Source organism: Apium graveolens, chromosome 11, assembly GCF_009905375.1.
Source record: "Apium graveolens cultivar Ventura chromosome 11, ASM990537v1, whole genome shotgun sequence".
In the NCBI taxonomy this organism is placed as follows: Eukaryota; Viridiplantae; Streptophyta; class Magnoliopsida; order Apiales; family Apiaceae; genus Apium; species Apium graveolens.
In genome coordinates this window covers 97,417,585-97,442,157 of record NC_133657.1, presented here as the reverse complement: position 1 = coordinate 97,442,157, position 24,573 = coordinate 97,417,585, and the positions used below count along the sequence as shown (strand labels likewise).

The 24,573-nt window shown below is 38.0% G+C and overlaps 1 non-coding gene across 1 annotated transcript; it reads right to left on the bottom strand.

Annotated features, from left to right (window-relative positions):
* Positions 1–3,543: 3,543 nt before the first annotated feature.
* Positions 3,544–3,650, bottom strand: LOC141699391 (small nucleolar RNA R71). Its single transcript, XR_012565858.1, has one exon. It is a non-coding gene; the product is annotated as a small nucleolar RNA R71 (small nucleolar RNA).
* Positions 3,651–24,573: the final 20,923 nt, after the last annotated feature.

Here is a 24,573-nt window from a genome sequence, read left to right as displayed (position 1 = left end):
CATCCTTCAATTATCTACATTCATCGGTGTCATGACCAGCATCCTTGTGAAATCTAAAATATTTGCTTTTATCTAGCTTGGTAGGATCAGGATTCAGGGGCTTAGGCCAACGAACATCTCTATCTTTCTCGATTTCCATCAAGATCTCACTTCTAGGAGCGTTCAACTTAGCATATTCAGAGAACTTTTTCCCAAGTCCTCCCTTGTTCGGGGCTCGGTTCTAGGATACTCGTCCTTAGCAAAATATTCCAGATCAGTTTTACGCTTCTTGCCACAAGCGGGTTCGTTGTTTACCACCGTTTTCCTCATACTTTCTTCCACCTTAATATACTTTCCGGCCCTATCTTGGAGCTGTAACATACTTTGAGGGGGGCGCTTGGCTAGTGACATCTTGAAGAACCCGTCCCTAGTTCCCTACTGCAATGTTATCATAGCTACCTTGTCATCAAGGTCTGGGACCTTCAAAGCTTCCTTTATGAAACGGTTAAGATAATCTCTCAAGGACTCCTTTGCTCCTTGCACAATGCTCATGAGAGATGCCGAACTTTTCTCATGTACTCTTCCACTAATGAATTGCTTGATGAAAGCTTGACTCAAGTCTCTAAAGGATCCAATTAAATTTGGAGGCAAACGACTATACCACCTTTTAGCCATTCCTGACAGGGTTTGGGGAAAGGCCCGACACTTAATAGCGTCATTCACGGGCTGCAGTAATAGTGCATTAGAGAATCTTTTAACATGATTAGAGGGATCCCCGGTGCCATCATAAGATTTGATGGTGGGCATCTTAAACTTCCTTGAGATGTGGGCATTCATTGTCTCTTCAGTGAATGGTGGAGTTGGATCATCAGGATCTCCTAGGGGCAGAAGATCACTTGGATCAGCCCTTGGGACAATAGTCTTTCTTTGTAGCGGACCATCCAGGTCTATGATTGAAGGATGATTTCTCCTCCTCGGAGGTAGTGGGGGTATTGGGGTTATGTGCGCCTCCAGGTCACGCTTCAGCCTTTGGATCTCAACTTCGTGAGCCCTGATCCTCTCCTGCACTTCTCGGGGATTCGTCCCTCGAGTACTCCTAGGATACTGATTAACATCAGGCATTGGTTCTTTACCAGCACGCCTCCTTCTAGGAGCCACATCATCATCCGAAGATTCAGAGTCTCTCTCAGTATAAGGCCCAGAGATTCTTGATCCTCCAGAATAGGAGCCAAACCATATATGTATTTCGGCGTCTGCCCTTGTGCTTCACTCCGGTTGGAGTGCCCAATCCCTTCAACTCTGGGTATAAGGGCATCCCGTAAGGGGGGTTAGTGGTCACAATTGTTGAATACTGTTAAGTGGCATTTATGACACTTATTTATGCTCTAATAAGCTTTGAGTTGGTGTATTTGTACTCAAGTTATTTGTGTTTTAACGTGTTTTCAAGTGTTTTTGCATTGCAGGAATTACCTTGAGAACCAGGTGAATTAACATTATTTTGATGCTAATATGGTGTTTAGAATGTGTTGGAATAAAGCTTGAAAGATTGGCTCGAAGTTGCAAGGAATAAAGAATGAAAAAATAAAGTTTTTTGGCAAAAGGTCGGCGCGCCCGCGCTGATGTTGCGCGCAGCTGCGCCAGGGAACAGAAAGTCAGCACGCCCGCGCTGGTGAAGCGCGTGACCGCGCTGGTGAAGCGCGCGCCCGCGCTGGTGAAGCGCGCGCCCGCGCTGGTGAAGCGCGCACCGGTGCTGGTGAAGCGCGCGGCCACGCTGGGTCGGGATTTAAAAATCCTGATTCTTGTGCAATTCAAATTCTGGACTCCTGGGGTGCATGGACTGCTATATAACATAACTTAGGTCGTTTATGATGATATATTGAGAGATAATTCAGAGTTTGAAGACATCAAGGATGGAGAAGATGGCAAGAGATTTTTTGGCACAATTCAACAAAGGCGAAGACGATCTAGTTTATTCTTGTGAATCTTTGTTTTGGTTGTAATTTGGATGCTTGTTTCTTGTTTGTTTGAACCTATATTCTTGTGTGTACTTTGGTTTATTTATTCGTATAAAGACTACATTTTCTATATCATGTTTTCATTGGAACCCACGTTGGTGATGAGTTCGATTATGGGCTAATCGTTATCGTGGGGTTCTAGCGGATTTATTTATGGATTTCTTTAGTTAGTTTATTTGATGCCTTAGTGTGTGGTGATTATATGATATCCTAGTTATGTTTGTGCTTATTCATCTTGTGAGCGTCGCGAACTTATAAGATAGTGTGTTAATTCTTAATGAAGCGAAAATGAATTTAAGGATTTAGAACTTGCCATGCTAGCATAGGTTCATGTATTGTTATGCATGATTCGTAGGTAATTTTAACCATCTTATTTGTCCTATGTAATCAAGATAGATAACTTGCGCGTAAACCGTTATATTATCAAATTCTATAGACATATAGGGTCTCAATATAATTGGTGCCTATTTAGCTTCTATCTCTTTTGTGGATGTCTGGTAGAATGGTACTCGTGCAATGAAAGTTTGCGTTTATCAGTTTTGTGTTATCTGATTACGGTCATCACCATTGCATGCTAAGGTTGAGAATAATAAGGATATTGAATGAAGTACCTAATGAAGTTAGAATCCCATGTCTGTCATATATATTAACTCAGTCTATTTTATTCTCGTAGTTATAATAGTTAGCATAATAATTAGTTATAAACATCCTCACTTTGTTATCATCTTAGCATTGAATAATAACCATACATTATTGCGTAGGTGCGTAATTTAGATAGTTAACCAATATAGTCTCTGTGGGATCAAATCTGATTTATATCTTATACTACTTGCAAACTAATATACTTGCATGTAATATTAGCGCGTGTTTAGCGACAAAAATTTTTTGGCGCTGCTGCCGGGGACTGTAGTGTTAATTACTAGTTTATGTGCTTTCCATCAGTGGTCGTTAAAGTTCATTGACTCGGACATTGTTACTTATTTGTTTCCTTGTTTTATTTCAGGTGATCTAGTAAGGGTGTGTGCATACGCGTTCACGTACTCGTAAGAGAACACTGGATAAAGCTGAGGAAGAACTTGTGGTAGTTTGTAGGGAAGTTTTTGAGGAAGAAAAGAAGGTAGAAGAAGAAGAGAAAGTTGAAGAGCCAATTGTAGTAGCTATGGGTGATCAAGCAGAGAATCCGAAGGCTTTGATGGAATATTCTAAGCCTAAGATTAATGACATTCAGTCTAGCATCATTAGACCAGCCATCACGGCTAACACTTTTGAGATCAAGTCAAGCACGATCCAGATGATACAGAACTCAGTTCAGTTTGGGGGTTCTCCTACCGGAGACCCCAACATGCACATCAGGGATTTTATCGAGATCTGTGACACTTTCAAGTTCAATGGTGTGTTTGAAGTTTCTGTCAATCTGCGACTCTTCCCATTCTCTTTGAGGGACAAAGCTAAGTGTTGGTTACACTCTCTACCGGAAGGGTCTATCACAACTTGGGAAGACCTTGCTCACAAGTTTCTCACTAAATGTTTTCCCATGACGAAGACTGCAGCAATCAGGAATGCTCTGACCCAGTTCGCGCAGCAAACTGGAGAATCTCTGTGTGAGGCTTGGGATCGATATAAGGAGATGCTAAGGAAGTGCCCACACCATGGCATGCCTGATTGGATGATTATCAACTGTTTCTAAAATGGATTGGGACCTACTTCTAGGCCCATGCTTGATGCAGCATCAGGAGGAGCCTTGTGGGCTAAGAGCTACGATGAAGCTTATGAACTTATTGAATCGATGGCTGCTAATGAGTACTAGAATCCTTCCCAGAGACTGACTCAGGGAAAAGTTGCAGGAATTCTGGAGTTAGACACAGCAACTGCTATAGCTGCCCAATTTAAGGCTTTGACAATGAAGGTGGACACTTTGGCTAATTATGGAGTTAATCAAATCACTAGTGTTTGTGAGCTTTGTGCCGGTGCCCATGAGACTGATCAGTGCACAATTTCGAATGAATCAGCTCAGTTTGTGAGCAACTTCCAGCGATCGCAGCAACCTGTGCCAGCCACCTATCATCCAAACAACCGCAATCATCCTAATTTCAGTTGGAGCAATGCTCAGAATGCGGTTCAACAGCCTTATCAGCAGTATCCAGCTAATCAGTACAACCCCCTGGTTTTCAGCAACCGCAGTATGTACCGGAACAACAACTCCAGTTGCAGCAAGCTAATAAAAAATCTGAATTAGAGGAGTTGAAGCTTATGTGCAAGAGCCAAGCTGTTTCTATCAAGATCTTGGAAAATCAAATTGGGCAAATTGCCAATGCCTTGCTAAATCGTCAGCCTGGTACACTACCTAGTGACACTGAAGTTCCAGGGAAGAAGGAAGCTAAAGAGCACGTAAAGGCAATCACTTTGAGGTCTGGAAAGGTTGCTAATCCCGACCAAACTCAAGAGTTGACTGAAAAAGCTGTAGCTGAGAAAGAAGTAGAGCAGCAAGATGAAGAAGTGGAACCAAGGAAGACTACTGTTGAGCACACTCTGCCTGAGGGTAATACAGGGGAGAAACAGATCTATCCTCCACCGCCTTTTCCTAAGAGGCTGCAGAAGAAAAAGTTGGACAAGCAATTCGAGAAGTTTCTGGAGGTGTTCAAGAAACTTCATATCAACATACCTTTCACTGAGGCTCTCGAGCAGATACCTAGTTATGCAAAGTTTATGAAAGGTATTATCTCTCAGAAAGTGAAGCTAGATGATATAGAGACTGTCGCTCTCACGGAGGAATGCAGTGCTGTGCTGCAGCAGAAGTTGCCTCCGAAGCTTAAGGATCCAAGAAGCTTTACTATTTCATGTACTATTGGGAAAGTGTCTTTTGACAGATGCTTATGTGACTTGGGAGCTAGCATCAATCTGATGCCTTTGTCAATCTTCAAGCAATTGGACTTACCTGATCCCAAACCAACTTACATGACTTTGCAATTAGCTGACCGTTCTATTACATATCCGAGAGGTATTATGGAGGATGTCTTGGTCAAAGTGGATAAACTCATCTTCCTTGCTGATTTCATCATTCTTGATTTCGAGGAGGATAAGAAGATTCTCGTAATCTTGGGAAGGCCTTTCTTGGCAACTGGCCGAACCTTGATTGATGTGCAGAAGGGTGAGCTTACAATGCGAGTGTTGGATCAGGATGTGATGTTTAATGTGTTTAATGCTATGAAATTTCCTACTGATAATGAGGAGTGCTTAAAAGTCGAGTTGGTCGATTTGGTGGTCACATCGGAACTTGATCAATTGCTAAGGTTTGATGCTTTAGAAAAAGCCTTGTTGGGAAATTCGGATAGCGAAGATGACGAATATGATGAGCAATTGCAATATTTGAATGATTCTCCCTGGAAAAGGAAGGTTGATATGCCTTTTGAATCTCTTGGAATGGAGGAATTGAATAAAGCTCCTAAACACCTCAACCCTTCTATTGAGGAAGCTCCTACTCTTGAGTTTAAGCCTTTACCTGAACATTTGAGGTATGCTTTTTTAGGTGATGCATCTACTCTGACTGTTATTATTGCATCTGACCTTTCAGGTTGTGATAAGGAAAAGCTTTTGAGAATTCTGAGAGAGTTCATATCTGAAAGGAATATGTCCTAAGTCCAATCATGTATTAGGATTTAAGAATAACTTTTATGTAATCTGTTTTGATTTCATTGATATTAATAAAGACTTGTTTTGTTTTTATTACGGGCTTTATCTATTAAAGTGTTTAAATAAGATATACCATAGTTTAGAGTAAAGCTTTTTATGGATTATGATGAGATCATAATAATGAGACCTAAAAAGATGATAACTCTAAACTTAAATAGTTCCTGGTCATAGGATTACTAACTGGTAATTAATAATCCGCAAAGATCGGTACATACTATGCTTGCTTCATTATGAAGGATGTCTGTTCTCATAGACATTTGTGTGGTGACACTATAGCTAGTATGTAGGTGCTTATTATAGAATAAGTTCACTGAACATGACTCGCACAGCTGAACAACTGATGGAGTTCACTCACGTGTCAGCAGTTGTTCACCTAGTGATAGTTGTACAAGTATCCTTAGACTTGAGGTCATCATAGTCATCTTGTGTACACTGAACTATGCTTTGGTTTAGTTCTTAGTCTCCAGGGACAATTATTAGGGCTCTTCTGGGTATAGGAATTTGTACACGAAGATACTGTATGATCAATAAAGGATCTACCCCTTCCAGTGAAGGAAGCGAATGTTCAAGGCTGATCCACTTATGCTAGTTCAGGAATCTCTGGCCAGAGTGAATGAAATTAGAAAGGAGTTTCTAATTTGCATAGAACTACGCATAGTAAATGGTAAGCAAGTGATTGAATTAGATAGGCTTGACACGAGATCCATGCCTTGTATTTAATCGGGACATTGTAGGGTAGAAGGAGTTTATTGTACGGTAACTATTCACTGACAGGTTCTTGGTATTCTAAGCAGTGAATTCATATTATCCGAATAGTCGCGATATGTTGAGAAGCATCACTCACGATGTAGAATAAATGTGATTAATTAATTAATCATATTTAATAAATTAGAGAATTTATATAAATAATGATAAAATAGTTTTATTATTATTTATTTCTACTACCGGCTTAATATTGAACCTACAGGGTCACACCATAAAAAGAGAATGATTTATTGGTGGAGGAATTAATTAATAATGGCTAATAATTATTTATTTGTGAAATAAATAATTATTTGGCAAATTTAATAATTGATTAAATGAGATTTAATTGATTATAAATTAATTAAGAAAAGTTCTTAATATTATTAATTAAGGATTTAATTTTTGGAAATTAAATCAAGAGAGAGAATTATTTCTAAAGTGTTTAGAAAAAGGATTAATGATTAAAAGGTGTTTTAATTATTAATGAGAATAATAAATGAGATAATAATAATAATATTTATGGGAAAATTTCAGCTGAAAATTTTGCCTATAAATACACTATTATAGACCCTAATTTTATTCCAACCTCGAAACACAAAACCCAAAAAGTTTGGAAAACCCAATTCTCTCCACCTCCTTCCTCCTCCTTAACATCGTTTTCTTGGTGGATACCGGTGGAGTGCTTCACACTTGAGGAACAACTTCTAAGGATCTCTGATCGTTGTCTCCGAATTATTTTTAAAGGTTAGATTCGATCCCTCGAATTTTTATTCACGATTTAAATGCTTTTATTTGGATTTTGTATGTGTAAAAGTGTTTTGCCATGACCCCGCTGCGTTAAAAATCCAACAGTGGTATCAGAGCATAGGTTGTATGCATATAGATCTGTGGTAAAAATTTCAGAATTTTATGTGCTTGTATGAATTAATTATGATTTTTACAAGTTATATTATGGATTAATTTTGTCTGATGAGAAATCGTTTCTCAGAATAATTTTGAATGTTGATCTGGGTTCTACAAGTGTTGTAGATCGTCTGGGTATTTTTTTCATAATTTTATGATGTATAGATTTTTTATTATGAATTTTTGAAGTTCTTATAATTAAAATTCGTAATTTAATAAGTATAATTATATGTATATATAGTATATATATATATATATCTATATCATCTGCACATCTGCTGTTGCTGTACTACTGCTGCTGCACGGAACCAGGAACAGACAGGTAAGGCGGCTGTCAGGCGCGTTTTTCGAGAAGAGAGAAGACGGCTGCTACAAAAACAAAAAAAATAGGGGTGTAATGCATTCTGGGAATGCGTTACACACCTGTGACGCATTCACGGAATGCGTTACACCTTTTAAATGGCTTAAAAGGCTGTAACGCATCACCGGAATGCGTTACAGGACTTGTAACGCGTTCCTGTAATGCGTTACAGCCCTTCTGTTGATTTTAAAATTGATTTTCTGGGAGTTTCGTAACTCCGTTTTAGGCGTGCAATATACCGTTGGATTCGTTTTTTCGAGACGGATCTAATGGAGTGATCAATTTTAGTTTATATAAAAGTTGTGAACTATTTATATTTCCATGAAGTGTTTTAAAGCTATTTTTAACTGTTTTAGTTGCTTTTAAATGCTTCATGTGATACATAGAGATGTATAATGCTTAGACCAATATGCTAGATGATGTAAAATGCCTACCTTGATGTTTATTCATGTTTATATATGTGACATATGCTTAGTTTATCATGCGATGATAGATTTAGGTGAACTTAAATGAACATAAGGCGTTTGTTAGACAACCTAGTATAGTGAAATTGTTTCATAACCTTAAGAACAATATTATGAATATAATCATGAGATTCTTGTGTTTGTGAAACACGTAATTGAATATGAATTTTTGATATGAGAGAAAGGATGATTCTGTCAACAACAGATTTCTATCTGTAAGAAAGGGTTATTAAGTGACGCCTCTTGACAATGCTCCACCTGATCTGGGAATCATTTGATTATTGATTATTGATTTGAAATATTTAATTTAAAAGGAAAAATCTCTTTATAATATGATTATGATTGTAACGTAATATAATCCCTCTAAAATTAAATAATATGAAGTAGTAATTGGCCAATGATACAACGGGCTTGTGTCAGTCATAGCCTTCCAACATGATAGAAAAGTAGTTCTTATTTTTGAATCATTGTCGGTTCGTGCTACAGCCGAGGGCTTTGATTTCGAAATAAGAAATACTTGTCTATTACATAGAGATGTGTACATTGAATAAGAATCTAAAGGTCGGTACGTGCTACAGCCGTGGGCCTTTGGGGACTGATTCAACTATACGAAATGTTGGGTTAGACTTGACTTAGAATATTGAGTTTGTCGTGCTACAGCCGATACTCAATTATTTAAGAGGCTAAAGTTTGATTAGGGAATAACATAAGATGTAATTGACAAGAGTTGTCTGCCTATTGAACATTACATGGCGGTTCGTGCTACAGCCGGGGTTATGTATTGGAATGTAGGATCCCTATTCCCACTAGCATTATGAATGCTTAATTTTTCACGTAGGGGGTTGAATAAATTAGATAAACTAGTGGGAGCCACTTATGAATAAAGACCCGATTCATATAGTGTTTTGAAATGAAATCGAATATTTGCTAAGTGTTGTTATGTGTTTATCATTTACAGATTTACTTTGTACGTTATGTCTTCTGCACTATCACTCAGGAGCATACTAGATGCTCACAAATTGACTGGTCCTAATTATGCTGACTGGCTTCGAAACTTGAGAATTGTTCTCAGGATTGAGAAGCTGGAATACGTGATTGACTCACCTAAGCCTACTGAACCTGCTAGTGATGCATATAATGATGAACATGTTGTGTATCGTAAGTGGATAGATGATGCAAATGTTGCTCAATGCATCATGCTAGCTTCCATGAACATTGAGCTACAGAAGCAACATGAGAATATGGATGCTCACACTATCCTCATGCATCTACAAGAGTTGTATGATGTGGCGGGGAGGACAGCTCGATATGAGATATCGAAGGAGTTGTTCGGTTATAGGATGTCTGAGGGATCATCTGTAAATGACCATGTACTTAAGATGATCAATTTGATTGAACGTCTTGGACAACTTGGTTTTGCCATGGATGGGGAGTTGAGCCAAGACTTGGTCTTGCAATCGCTTCGGAGTTCGTTCTCGCAGTTTGTTGTGAACTTTCACATGAATAAGTTGGATGTCAGCCTGCCTGAACTCCACAACATGTTGAAGACTGCGGAATCGAATTTCCCCCCTAAGAAGAGTTCTGTTCTTCTAATTGGTGAAGGTTTCAATCCTAAGAAAAGGAAGAGGAACTCTTCCAAGAAGAAGAAAGTAGGTGAGAAAACGCTGGTTCCACCAAAAGCTGAAGACCCCAAGAGCAAAGTTGTTTGCTTTCACTGTAACAAGGTGGGGCACTGGAAGAGGAACTGCAAGGTTTACCTTGCAGAATTGAAGAAGAAGAAGGGTAGTGAGACTACCGCTTCTGATTCAGGTATGTTCATGATAAAAGTGAATATGTCATTAAATCAAATTTCTACTTGGGTATTAGATACCGCCTGTGGTTCTTAAATCTGCAATTTGTTGCAGGGACCAAGGAGAAGTAGGACTCTTGAGGAAGAGGAGGTGATTCTACTGATGGGAAATGGAGCAAGAGTTGCTGCTGAAGATGTAGAATCATTTCATTTACATATGCCTACGTGCAAGACTATTGTTTTTAAAATAATTGTTATTTTGTTCCCTCGATTGTGAGGAATATTATTCCCATGTTAGACTTGGCTGGATTTTCATTTATTATTGAGAATAATGAATGTTCTATTCTTAGAGATAATATTCTTTATGGACGTGGTGCTTTCAATAATGGTCTGTATAAATGTGACATAATTTACTTCAGATTGAACAAACTAATAAAAGAAAAGGGATGATGAAAATCTCACTTTATAGTGGCACTGCAGTCTCCATTTAGTAGACATGGAGAGAGGGCTGCAAATTTGCTAGGAATGGTACACACAGATGTATGTGAACCAATGTCTACGCAAGCCATGGGTGGATTTTCATACTTCATTACTTTCATAGATGATAGATCTGGATTCGGATATGTGTTTGATGAAACACAAGTCTGAGGCCTTTGAAAAGTTCAAAGAATATAATATGAAGTGGAGAAACAAACCAAATATAGTATTATAATTCTTCGATTAGATCGAGGTGGTGAATACTTTAATGGAGTGTTTCTAGATTATCTCAAAGTAAATGGTATAGTCTCCCAATGGACTCCTCCAGATTGGTATCTGAAAGGAGAAATCGAACTTTGTTAGACATAGTTCGGTCCATGATGAGCTATGCAAATCTTCCATTATTCCTGTGGGGTTATGCATTTGAAACCTCAGTATATTTACTGAATAAGGTGCCTTCCAAAATCTGTTCCTCAAACTTCGTATGAGATATGGAAAGAAAGAAAACCGAGTCTTAAACACGTTAAGATTTGGGGATGTCCAGCTTATGTCAAGTAAGTTGACCCAGATAAGCTGGAATATCGATCCGTAAAATGTAGTTTTGTGGGATATCCTAAAGAGACTTTAGGGTATTACTTTTGCACCGATCATCGGGTGTTTGTCTCCAGACATGCTACCTTCTTGGAAAAGGAGTTTATCCTTGAAGGAAACAGTGGGAGCAAAATTGAACTTGATGAAGTTCAAGTAGCACAAACTACTACGGATCAAGTGGAAATACCTGTTCTGACTGAACAACCTTTTGTGGAACAGCCCATTCATAGATCAGGGAGAGTGTCTCGCCAACCTGAGAGGTAATATGGCCTTGTCATTGAGAATGACAATGAGTTATCGATCATTGATGATGACGACCCTGTGACCTATAATGAGGCTTTGAGTAGTGTTGACTCAGAGAAATGGCATAGTGCCATGAAATCCAGAATGGAATCTATGTATACGGTATACAAAAGATAGATTATAGCAGATGGCCAGGTGGAGACCTATAAGGCCATGCTTGTGGCAAAAGGATTCAAACAAAGGCAATGAATTGACTTTGATGAAACCTTTTACCTGTAGCCCTGTTAAAATCAGTTCGGATTTTGCTTGCGATTGCTGCTTACTACGACTATGAGATCTGGAAATTAGCCAGATGGTTTTCTTTCCAAGAGAAATGAAAACCTAGTGTGTAAGCTGCTGCGAACAATATATGGTTTAAAGCAAGCTTCTCGTAGATGGAACATTCGTTTTGATGAGACAATCAAAGAGTTTGATTTTATCAAAAATGTAGATGAACCATGCGTCTACAAAAGGGTTAGTGGGAGCGCGATAACATTTCTTGTGTTGTATTGAAATAGAGTTGACATACATAACAACATAGCAGACCCACTCACAAAGCTACTTTTTGAAAGTCACTTTGATCAACATAAAGATGAGATGGGTATTAGATACCAGAGTGATTGGCTTTAGTACAAGTGGGAGATTGAAAGGAATATGTCCTAAGTCCAATCATGTATTAGGATTTAGGAATAACTTTTATGTAATCTGTTTTGATTTCATTGATATTAATAAAGACTTGTTTTGTTTTTATTACGGGCTTTATCTATTTAAGTGTTTAAATAAGATATACCATAGGTTAGAGTAAAGCTTTTTAAGGATTATGATGAGATCATAATAGTGAGACCTAAGAAGATGATAACTCTAAACTTAAATAGTTCCTGGTCATAGGATTACTAACTGGTAATTAATAATCCGCAAAGATCGGTACATACTATGCTTGCTTCATTATGAAGGATGTCTGTTCTCATAGACATTTGTGTGGTGACACTATAGCTAGTATGTAGGTGCTTATTATAGAATAAGTTCACTGAACATGACTCGCACAGCTGAACAACTGATGGAGTTCACTCACGTGTCAGCAGTTGTTCACCTAGTGATAGTTGTACAAGTATCCTTAGACTTGAGGTCATCATAGTCATCTTGTGTACACTGAACTATGCTTTGGTTTAGTTCTTAGTCTCCAGGGACAATTATTAGGGCTCTTCTGGGTATAGGAATTTGTACACGAAGATAGTGTATGATCAATAAAGGATCTACCCCTTCCAGTGAAGGAAGCGAATGTTCAAGGCTGATCCACTTATGCTAGTTCAGGAATCTCTGGCCAGAGTGAATGAAATTAGAAAGGAGTTTCTAATTTGCATAGAACTACGCATAGTAAATGGTAAGCAAGTGATTGAATTAGATAGGCTTAACACGAGATCCATGCCTTGTATTTAATCGGGACATTGTAGGGTAGAAAGAGTTTATTGTACGGTAACTATTCACTGACAGGTTCTTGGTATTCTAAGCAGTGAATTCATATTATCCGAATAGTCGCGATATGTTGAGAAGCATCACTCACGATGTAGAATAAATGTGATTAATTAATTAATCATATTTAATAAATTAGAGAATTTATATAAATAATGATAAAATAGTTTTATTATTATTTATTTCTACTACCGGCTTAATATTGAACCTACAGGGTCACACCATAAAAAGAGAATGATTTATTGGTGGAGGAATTAATTAATAATGGCTAATAATTATTTATTTGTGAAATAAATAATTATTTGGCAAATTTAATAATTGATTAAATGAGATTTAATTGATTATAAATTAATTAAGAAAAGTTCTTAATATTATTAATTAAGGATTTAATTTTTGGAAATTAAATCAAGAGAGAGAATTATTTCTAAAGTGTTTAGAAAAAAGATTAATGATTAAAAGGTGTTTTAATTATTAATGAGAATAATATATGGGATAATAATAATAATATTTATGGGAAACTTTCAGCTGAAAATTTTGCCTATAAATACACTATTATAGACCCTAATTTTATTCCAACCTCGAAACACAAAACCCAAAAAGTTTGGAAAACCCAATTCTCTCCACCTCCTTCCTCCTCCTTAACATCATTTTCTTGGTGGATACCGGTGGAGTGCTTCACACTTGAGGAGCAACTGCTAAGGATCTCTGATCGTTGTCTCCGAATTATTTTTAAAGGTTAGATTCGATCCCTCAAATTTTTATTCACGATTTATATGCTTTTATTTGGATTTTGTATGTGTAAAAGTGTTTTGCCATGACCCCGCTGCGTTAAAAATCCAACAATATCAACAATTGGATGGACTATAGCAGATATCAAGGGAATCAGCCCTTCTTACTGCATACATAATATTCTTCTAGAAGAAGGTAGCAAACCTACAGTCGAGCAACAAAGAAGATTTAATCCAATAATGAAGGAAGTAGTGAAGAAGGAAATTCTAAAGTGGCTAGATGCAGGGATCATTTATCCTATCTCTGACAGTTCATGGGTAAGCCCGGTTTAATGTGTGCCAAAGAAAGGTGGTATCACTGTGGGAGCAAATGAGAAGAATGAGCTTATTCCTACACGGACAGTCACGGGGTGGAGAGTCTGCATGGACTATAGGAAGCTAAACAAGGACACTAGGAAGGATCACTTTCCCTTACCTTTCATTGATCAGAGGCTTGACAGGTTGGCTGGTTATGAGTACTATTATCTCCTGGATGGGTATTCGGGTTATAATCAGATTTGTATTGCTCCAGAAGATCAAGAGAAAACTACCTTCACTTGTCCATTCGGTACGTTCGCCTTTAGATGAGTTTTTTTCGGTCTGTGTGGTGCACCAGCCATATTCCAGTGATGTATGATGGCCATCTTTTCTGACATGATTGGCCAGAATGTGGAAGTGTTCATGGAGGACATCTCATTCTTTGGCGATTCTTTTGATGAATGCGTGCAAAATCTCGGACATGTTCTCAAGAGGTGCGTTGAAACCAATTTAGTTCTCAATTGGGAGAAATGTCACTTTATGGTGCGTCAAGGCATAATTCTCGGGCACAAGGTTTCTAGTAAGGGTCTTGAGGTGGATAAGGCCAAGGTAGGGGTCATTGAGAATCTTCCCCCACCTATTTCTGTCAAGGGAATTCGCAGTTCATTTGGTCACGCGGGTTTCTACAGGCATTTCATCAAGGACTTCTCAAAAATTTCAAAGCCATTGTGTAGTTTGTTAGAGAAAGATATTTCTTTAAAATTTGATGACGAGTGCCTTGCAGCTTTTGAGACATTGAAGAAGAGTCTAATCTCGGCACCAGTCATAACTGCACCTGATTGGAATGAACCTTTTGAGATGATGTGTGATGCAAGTGATTATGCAGTTGGAGCAGTTCTTGGGCAGATGAAGAACAATATATTTCATGTGGTCTACACTGCTAGTAAGACTCTAAATGGTGCTCAACTGAATTATACTACTATGGAGAAAGAACTTTTAGCTATTGTCTATGATTTTGAGAAATTTCGATCTTATCTACTTGGGACTAAGGTGACAGTTTTCACGGATCACGCCGCCATTCGATATCTTATCTCGAAGAAGGACTCGAAGCCTAGATTGATTCGATGGGTTCTTTTTCTCCAAGAATTTGAACTAGAGATCAATGATAGAAAAGGAATTGAAAATTAAATTGCTAATCATCTCTCGTATTTAGAGAATCCTAATGCTACTTCATTGGATAAGACATTAATAAATGAGTCTTTTCCCAACGAACAGCTGTTTGGAGTGAAAGAAGAAGAGCTGTGGTTTGCAGACACTGTGAATTACCTTGTTAGTAACATCATGCCTCCCGGATTGTCTTATGCTCAAAGGAAGAAGTTTCTACATGAAGTGAAGTGGTATATGTGGGATGAGCTGTTTCTTTTTAGACAAGGATCTGACCAAATCATCTAGAGATGTATTCCGTACAACGAAACGAGAGGAAGGGATCTTGCGAGATTGCCACTCAACAGTTTATGGAGGACACTATGGTGGAGAACAGACATCAGCTCGGGTTCTTCAAGCAGGTTTCTTTTGGCCAACATTGTTTAAAGATGCTCATCAGTTCATTTTGAAATGTGATCGATGTCAACGAGTGGGTAATATGTCTAAGAAGGATGAGATGCCTCTTAATGTGCTTCTCGAGGTTGAGGTCTTCGATTTTTGGGGAATTGACTTCATGGGGCCATTTGTCTCATCTTGCAACAATCAGTATATCCTGTTGGTGGTTGATTATGTGTCAAAATGGGTTAAAGTTAAGGCATTGCCAACGAACGATGTGAACGTGGTGCTTAATTTTCTTCACAAGCAGACATTCACAAGGTTTGGAACTCCAAGAGTCATAATCAGTGATGAGGGTTTGCATTTTTACAACCGCAAATTCACTTCCATGATGAAAAGGTATAATATGAATCATCGCATTGCTATGGCTTATCATCCTCAGACAAATGGTCAAGCTGAGGTATCTAACAAAGAAATCAAGCGCATTTTAGAGAAAGTAGTGTGTCCATCAAGGAAGGATTGGTCTTTGAAGCTTGATGAAGCTGTTTGAGCGTATAGAACAGCTTATAAGACTCCATTGAGAATGTCACTGTTTCAATTAGTTTATGGCAAGGGGTGTCATTTTCCCTTGAAGCTCGAGCATAAAGCATACCGGGCTTTAAAGAAATTGAATCTAGACTTGGATGCAGCCGGAAAGAAAAGGATGCTTCAATTAAACGAACTTGACGAATTTCGACTTCAAGCTTACGAGAACAACAAAATGTACAAGGAGAAAGTCAAAAGGTGGCACGATCGGGGTCTAGTGCTCAAGAAATTTGTTCTAGGGCAACAAGTTATTTTATTCAACTCTCGTCTCTGTCTTTTTCCTCAAAAATTGAAGTCAAGATGGTCAGGTTTTTTTATTGTCAAAACTGTGTTTCCACATGGAGCGGTGGAAATTTTTAAGAATGATCCGGGCCAAGCATTCAAGGTAAATGGTCAACGGTTGAAGCATTATTATGGTGATACGGCAAACCGCGAGGTGGTTAGTGCCGTTTTATTGTCCACTTGATCTCGAGATTCTACGTCGAGCTAGCGATGTAAAATAAGCGCTTCTTGGGAGGCAACCCAAGTATGTTGTACATTAGTATGTAGAGGAAGCAAGTAGAAAAGAGAAAAACACAAAATAATCAGAAAAAGAAAAAATTTCAGGGCCAACTACAGAAGCTGGGCGCGCCCGCACTGACCAAATGCGCGGCCGCGCCGTTTTTCCAGTAGCCAAGCGCGCCCGCGCTGTTCTAGCGCGCGTCCGTGCCGGTTTTCCAGAAATTAAGCGCGGCCGCGCCGTCCCTGCGCGCGGCCGCGCCGTCTCAGCGCGCGGCCGCGCCGGTCCCTGTTCGAAAAAAAATAAATACTGCAATTTTATTAGAGAAAATCGGGATTTTAATTCCAAAATCAATTTAAAACCGATTTTTACTCTACCACATCCCTTAATTCCCTCTCCCAATCAATTCCATTATTCTCACGATTCCCATAGTCAATCCCACTTCTATTCCTTATCAAATTCACACCCCTCCACCTATAAATACATGCACTTACATACATCTTCTCCACCAATTCACAAACTCTCAAACACATATTCTCTCTAAACACTTAAGCTTTTACTCACTTTTATTCAATCCCGATGGCACCCAAAAGACAGAGAACTCAAGTTGGAAGCAGCGCCACTGATTCTTCTACTGCGAGTGGTGTGAGGCCCAGGTTTTCTACTCCTGAGGCTGAGGAACCCGCTGCTGTGCCTATGAGTGTTGTGCGGGAGTTTTATGCTAATGCTAGGGCAGAGAAGAGTGGTTCCATGGTGGTTAGGGGGATGAAGGTGGAGTATAGTGTTGGAGCGATAAAGAGGGTAATTAATCAGCCAGGGAAAAAGGTCGGTCAAGTTATTTGAAATGATAAGACTCCGGAGGATTTTGACTTGGATTTGATTGTTTCTACTCTTTGTGTGCCTAAGACTTAGTAGAAATTCAAGTGGGGTACAACTGATTATTCTACATTCCCTGCTTCTTGTATAAACAGATTTGCCCGTGCTTGGAATGCTTTTATTTGTGCCAATATTCTGCCAACGTTTCATATGCATGAGGTTAACATAGAGCGAGCAAATTTATTGTGGGGTATTCTGAAGGGGGATTATGTGGACATTAGTAGGATTATTCACCATGGTATTCTGCGATTTTTGAGAGAAAGCACTACAGGTTCTATACCTTACGCATTCATAGTGACGAGGCTATGTGTGGCAGCTCGTGTTCGTTGGGCCAAACTTAAACAACTTCTGCTCCCTAATAGTTCGATTATATTGCAAATGGTGGAATGGTATGGGGGTATGCCCGATCCTAAGGGGTTGGTTTATTCATTTGATATGCTTCCAGGCAAGTGACACTATGATCAGTAGTATGCTGGTGGTTCCAAGTTTGCCCGTAAAGCGGGTTGGAGAGCTCAATTGGGTGAGGAGATAGAGTCATCACAGTTGAAGGAGTCATCGAAGAAGAGTTCAACGCAGTATAGGCGTCTTGCACGGAGGATGGATGCGATGCACGACATCTACAGTCAGTTTACATGCGATCTCACTCAGGCACTTGGGACTGCATTCAGAGCTACGGGAGTTGACATCCAGTGGCCAGTCTTTGGTGAGGATTCCGTGTATCCACCTCCAGACACACCTGACACTCCACCCGTTGAGGGTGATGATTCTGATTCTGAGTTGGTATGCCTGATTCCTTATTATTACCTTCACTGAGGACAGTGAATATTTTAAGTTTGGGGTAGTAGTTGAAGGAATATGTTTGTATGAGTCTCATATAGTTTTCATTGTAACACCCCCAAATCCGGGGTCGGGGATCCGGGTTATCACGAGTTCCATTTCCCTTAATAATACTTAATCTTAATAATCAACCAACTACTGCGTACTGTGACCCCACAATATACACACACACCACAAGTTATAGTCTCAGAGATGAATAACAAACAATAACACAAGTCATTTTATTCCACAATTATAAGTCATTACACCTCAAAAGGGTTTCTGAATAAATTTACATATTCTTTGCCATTATTATAATTCATAAATATACGTAAGTCTGGTACATCAAAAGTTGAAAGCCTAGCCTATTGGTAGACCCTACCTCAGCTACAACGGCATCAACGCCTACCGAAAACTACGGAATGTTTCCTATCCGCTCGCGAATTGGGAGCTTGATCCTGTTCATCTTGTCTATCTGTTATTATGTGATGAAAGAAGAAAGCAAGGGTGAGCAACAAGCCCACCGAAATAATATGTATTATAATTAACAATATATGAGCATTCTCATAGTACTCATGAAAGTCTCGGTCAAGAAGAAATGAACCAAGTTTGATATCTTAATGCGATGAAGTCGCAAAATATTCAGTATACTTATATACTTCTCAAATCTTTGAAATCCTCTGACATGTATAATATACACAGAGTTCCAGTTTATAACTGTATAAAATATCGTTGCAAGGTGATCTCATATATCTAACCTTGTCTCAACGTTTTTCTGAAAATCTTTGTCATGCATAAGATAATCATTTACTAGATATAAGTTGAAAAGATGAAGTTACAAGATACTCCCATATACTTATATCTTTTCCGAATACTACTTGAACTACCACCGTTCAAGTTATAATTAGTTTTAAAAGTTCATCACACAGATGAGACTACAAGATAAGACTTGAATAGATTCAATCTTTGAAATATTATTGAATGAAATGAAGTTACGAGATACTTCATTAAGTCCCGATATATATATATATATATCCATATATATCTCTCACACATTTCCTGAAAACCTCTGTCATGTAAAGTATGAACAGAGTTGCAATATCTAATGAATTTGGAAAGAAAGAATTTTGGCATAAACCCGATATCTTGTTGATCAGGCAAAGATACCAATAAGTAACCTTTTCTACCGTAGATGGATGAATTCCTCGCCGGTCATCACCCTGGCCGCATTAGGACCTCGCGCTAGACCGTTACCCGGCCACTCATGCGTGGATGGACTGTCACCCAGCCTCTTACACCTTCATAGACCGTACCCCGGCCTGTCGCTCATGCCAACTCAATCAGATGGACTTACTTCCCGAACATTGGGCAAGTAATCAAATTGTTGTCTCAAAACAGCAACCACGTTGCGAATATAAAATACACCACAGAGTCGGATCCCTCGGGTTTTGAGCAAGTATTTAAATCCCCTTGAAAGGAAGATCTTAAATATAAAAATGAGTTTTGGGATCCGCTCTAACTTTTAAAAATCATTTTGAAGACTCGAAAATATTTTTAAGAAAGTTTGGAGTAATGTCAATTTAATAAAATAAATCAGTCCCAATATATTAGAAAATATCTGAATATTATTATTTAAATAATATTCCCATAAGGATAATCCTTATAAAAATAATTGAAGTAAAAGTTTTAAAACTCATACTTGAAATGGATATTAAATAACCAAAGATATACTTATACGAAAGTATGATCTTTAATTGAATAATCGAAAATAAGTTTGATTATCGAAACATTATTCTTTAATAAAATAAAGAATATTAATTAGTAAATAAACGGAGTCATAAGTCCTCGAATAAATATTCAACTAATATTCATTAATTAAAATAAACGGAGTCTTAAGTCCTCGAATGAATATTCAACTAATATTCATTAATTAAAATAAACGAAGTCTTAAGTCCTCGAATGAATATTCAACTAATATTTATTAATTAAAATAAACGGAGTCTTAAGTCCTCGAATGAATATTCAACTAATATTCATTAATAAAATAAACAGAGTCATAAGTCCTCGAATGAATATTCAACTAATATTCATTAAATAAAATAAAGTTATCGAATAAAACTTATTCGATTAATAGTTTTGAAAACTATATCCATATATAAGTATATATATATATATATATTATACTCGGGAACATCGACTCCCGGTTTTAGAAAATGTTCACCTTTGGGTCCCCTATACTAAGGGTATACGCAACTACTGCTTATCTCTAGCATAGGTATTATGCAACTTATAAGCATTAGAATCAACAGATATATATCAAGATTACGAAACAGACATGCATATATACCATATCACATGCTCCAATATATCGCAAGATTTGCTAATTAACCATCATGCATCTATCACAAGATAATGCATATATATATACATCACAACAACAGTATAACGGGTAGAAAACTTGCCTGAGTGTTCCGGGGTAGACTTAAGCTTAGAGTGGGTTCGATAACCTATGAACAACAACATAAGTCGGAATTAAACCCCGGTCGCTTAAGTAACTAGATTTAACCAATTGAACCCTAATGTTCGCTTTAGCGCTTAACGATTCACTTAAGTCGCTCGTGAACCCTCGGCTCCACCATTTTTAATAAATTAACCATTATGAGTTTTAAGGAGATTATTTTGTGAGCACCTTACCAACTGCCTAATCCACTTTACATAAATGTTTCATACTCCAATTAGTCATTTAAGGGCCTTAACCAAGGTTTCAAAGTAAGGCGAGGGGTAATGGTTCCGTCGCGAAATGCCGTTACTTAAAATGGTCGTTTCTCCTAAACCGTACATCGGATTCAAACGAACCACATATCACAACGAAGCTCGTAACATGAACAATCTAATCATGGCAATGGTCAAAACCTAAAAGTGAATTCATGGGTCCTAATGTTAAGAACAAAAACAGTCTAGGGTAATCGGATATTACGACGGCTATGTTTACGCGATTACCAATTTCGTTCAACTCCAATTCAATTCACAAACAACCCACAATCATCACCATTCCACCATCATTCAACCACAATACAATATCATTCAACCATAACTCAATATCTCAACTTATTCATCTAAACCAAGTCAAAAATGTGGCCAAGAACTTTAAATCCAACAAGTATCACTCCTAACTCCAAAATCAACAAAACCACTTACTAAACAAAGCTCTAAACATGATTACACACACATTACACTAACCCATCATCTAAACATTAGGAAATCTAAACAACAAAACTTAAGACTAAGATCATGAAGAGTTATACCTTCCTTGAAGCTTTTAATCCATGAAAGATCCTTGGAATGCCCATGGAAGCCTTAACCTAACCTCCTACAAGCTTGATCTTTCAAAGAAATCAAGAACACAAAAATTAATTTCAAAAAAGTACTATTCACCATCTTCTTGAATGATTTATAGGAAATTCTAGGAAAGGATTTTGAAGCTAAGATTCCTAGGAAGTATGTAACTTAACTAGGAGAAGCTAGGATAATTACCTTGTAAATTAGCAAGTGGAGGAGCTTGGACTTCCCATTTCTTAAGGAAGAGGCCGAGAGCTCTTGCTTGGAAAGGTGGAGAAAACGTGTTTTAGTGATTTGTGATTTGTTTGGTTGGTTGTTTTGCTTTTGTTTTGTTTAATTATCTTTTAACCATGTAAAATTGTGTGGCGTAAAATCAACCACCCTTCCTTCCCTTTTTGTCATGCTTAGGTCATCAATCCTATGTCATCTTCCCATGCTTGTCCTCTTCTTATTGGTTTGATGACATCATCTTCACTAACCTCTTTAATTAGGTCCTAATTACTTGGCTATGACCGCTGATCTGTTATGCGGTTCGCTTAACTTTCGTTTTCCTTTATCGTTTGAGGGATCATACCCGAGATCTTATTACTTAGGTTTCCTTAACCTTTCTCAATACATTATATTCCTTTTATGATCCTCTCTTATAATCCTTGAATTTAAATCCTTTTTATTCTATTACCTTATACTCAATTCTTTCTATATCTGATAGATTTTCGGGAAAAATCAAAGTGTTCGAATTTGGATTCTGACGATCTTTACATACACTTATATATCATATAGAGTACTAATAAGATCTCAGAATAACAATAAAAGAACCCCTACATAGTGTGGCATGAAAAGTTTTCTTATTCAGCATAATCAGCAAAATCACTATTCATAAGGGTTTCAAAAAAATTACAAAAATTGGGGTTATTACAGTCTCCCCTCCTTAAAAGGATTCCGTCCCAGAATCAGATAGAAAATGAATAGGGATACTCTCTTAGCATTGCACTTTCTAACTCTCGAGTAAATTTTCCCACATTGTGGTCCTACCACCAAACTCTGCCTAGTTTGATAACCCTTCTCCTAAGCACTTGTTCCTTTTCAATCTATAACCCTTCCTGGTTGCTCCATATAGGTTACGTCGGGTTGCATGTCTATGCGCTCATATGCCCCTATTTGTCTGGCATCCGAATTATACTTCCTTAATATTGATACGTGGAACACGTTATGAACTTGCTACATGTTCGGGGGTAGGGCTAGCTCATATGCTAACTTCCCAATATGTCTTAATACCTCAAAGGGTCCAACAATTCGTGGGTTTAGCTTTCCTTTCTTTCCGAACCTCATCCATCCTTTCCAAGGGAATACCTATAACAGCACTAGGTCCCCTACTTCCTATTCCCTGTCCTTTCGTGTCAAATCAATATACTTTGTGTGCCCATCTTGGGCTACTACCAGCCGTCCTCTGATTAAATCTATTATATCCTTGGTCTTTTGGACCACTACTGGTCTAAGCATCTTGTGCTCTGCAACATCATCATATTTTAAGGGAGATCGACATTGTCTTCCCTCAAGGATCTCATAAGGCGATATCTCAATACTGACATATAATCTATTTTCATAAGAAAACTCAATCCGTGTTAAGTGACCATTTCAAATTCTTTCAAGTCTATTGCACAGACTCTCATCATAGCTTCTAGCATTATAGCTTTTGTTTCTCAATACCCATTCTTTTCCAGTTCGTAATCGCTACTATCTTCCGTACATAATACTATACCGGTTACACTTTTGCTCGTTAGCATTCTATAACCTTTTAATAATTGTGTCAACCTTAGTGTCACGAACGCGTTAGATTCGGAATACCACCGCACTGATACTACTCCATTCTAGCTGCTTCTATCTTTGAAAGCATGATCCATCGTATAGAAGTAAAAGAATTTATTGAGAGATCACTATGATCATGAACACTTGTTATATCGCATAGTTAGTACATAAGGTGGCCGGCCTTTAGTACTTGACAAATAATTAAACAACATGTGGTATCCTACTAGGCTTCTATCACACAGATAGATAGTCATTCGGCAATACCTCCCCTTCTGGAAGGGTTGTTCTTCTCAGCTTACATGAAATGAAAAGAAGAGAAAAGAGCGAACTGAAGAGAATTGTATATACGTAAAAACTTTATTGCCATAAATATCTGGCTTGGAATCTACCTCTGAACTATAGAGGTTTGTCATTGGAGAACAAAACATATACGTATATATATCAACATCAAGTATTATAGCATCGTATTTTACATGCCTAAATATTTTTGCTATTCCGTCCATCATTCTATGGACCCATGCTCTTCCTCGAGCTTATACACAATCACCTTTGAAACTCCCTCGATATCGAAAATCGAATCTGGGATCTCATTCTAGACATCATCGTTACTAGAATTCTATGCTTGCATCGCAACCTTCCTAGTATAGTAATACGACTCTCTATTGATAAGAAGGAATAAATATTCAATAGGTAAATAATCGACCTAGTTTTTCTATCAAAGATAACTTATACGTCAACACGACCCGATTAGTGGTACTCAATCTCAACATCCATTCCAATACAACTCTCACGGTTGTAATCAGCTCATTACTCGCAGAATCATTGCTGCATTACTATGGTCCACCACTGACCTACTGTCGTCATTCACTTTCCATGAAATCTTAATATCTAACCATACGGAGTCCATACATGTCGTATAGAATTCTTCTAAGGAGTTAACATAATCACCATTCATAATTCATGAAGAACACTCCAAATTCTGACGTACTTTCATTACATGAAGCAGATAAAATTGCAAAAGAGTTTTAATCAAAGCAACGATAGCAGGTTAATACCATTCTTAATCATATGCCTTAAATAGAAGACTTAACTCAAAGGTTCGTCTAGTCCTTTTTGAAACATGGTCCTGGATTATCTCAAGATAGTACCTTCTGAGATAGATAGCTCGCTCATGGCGATTACACGAATTAAACCTTTACCAACTACTATTACGGTTGGGTATTGCACAGTCATCAGAAGGAATGTCAATCTTCCAAACCATAATACAACCATCACAGCTTTAACCATCATCACTGTATTCCTTTGGCACAAGCGCCTATAATT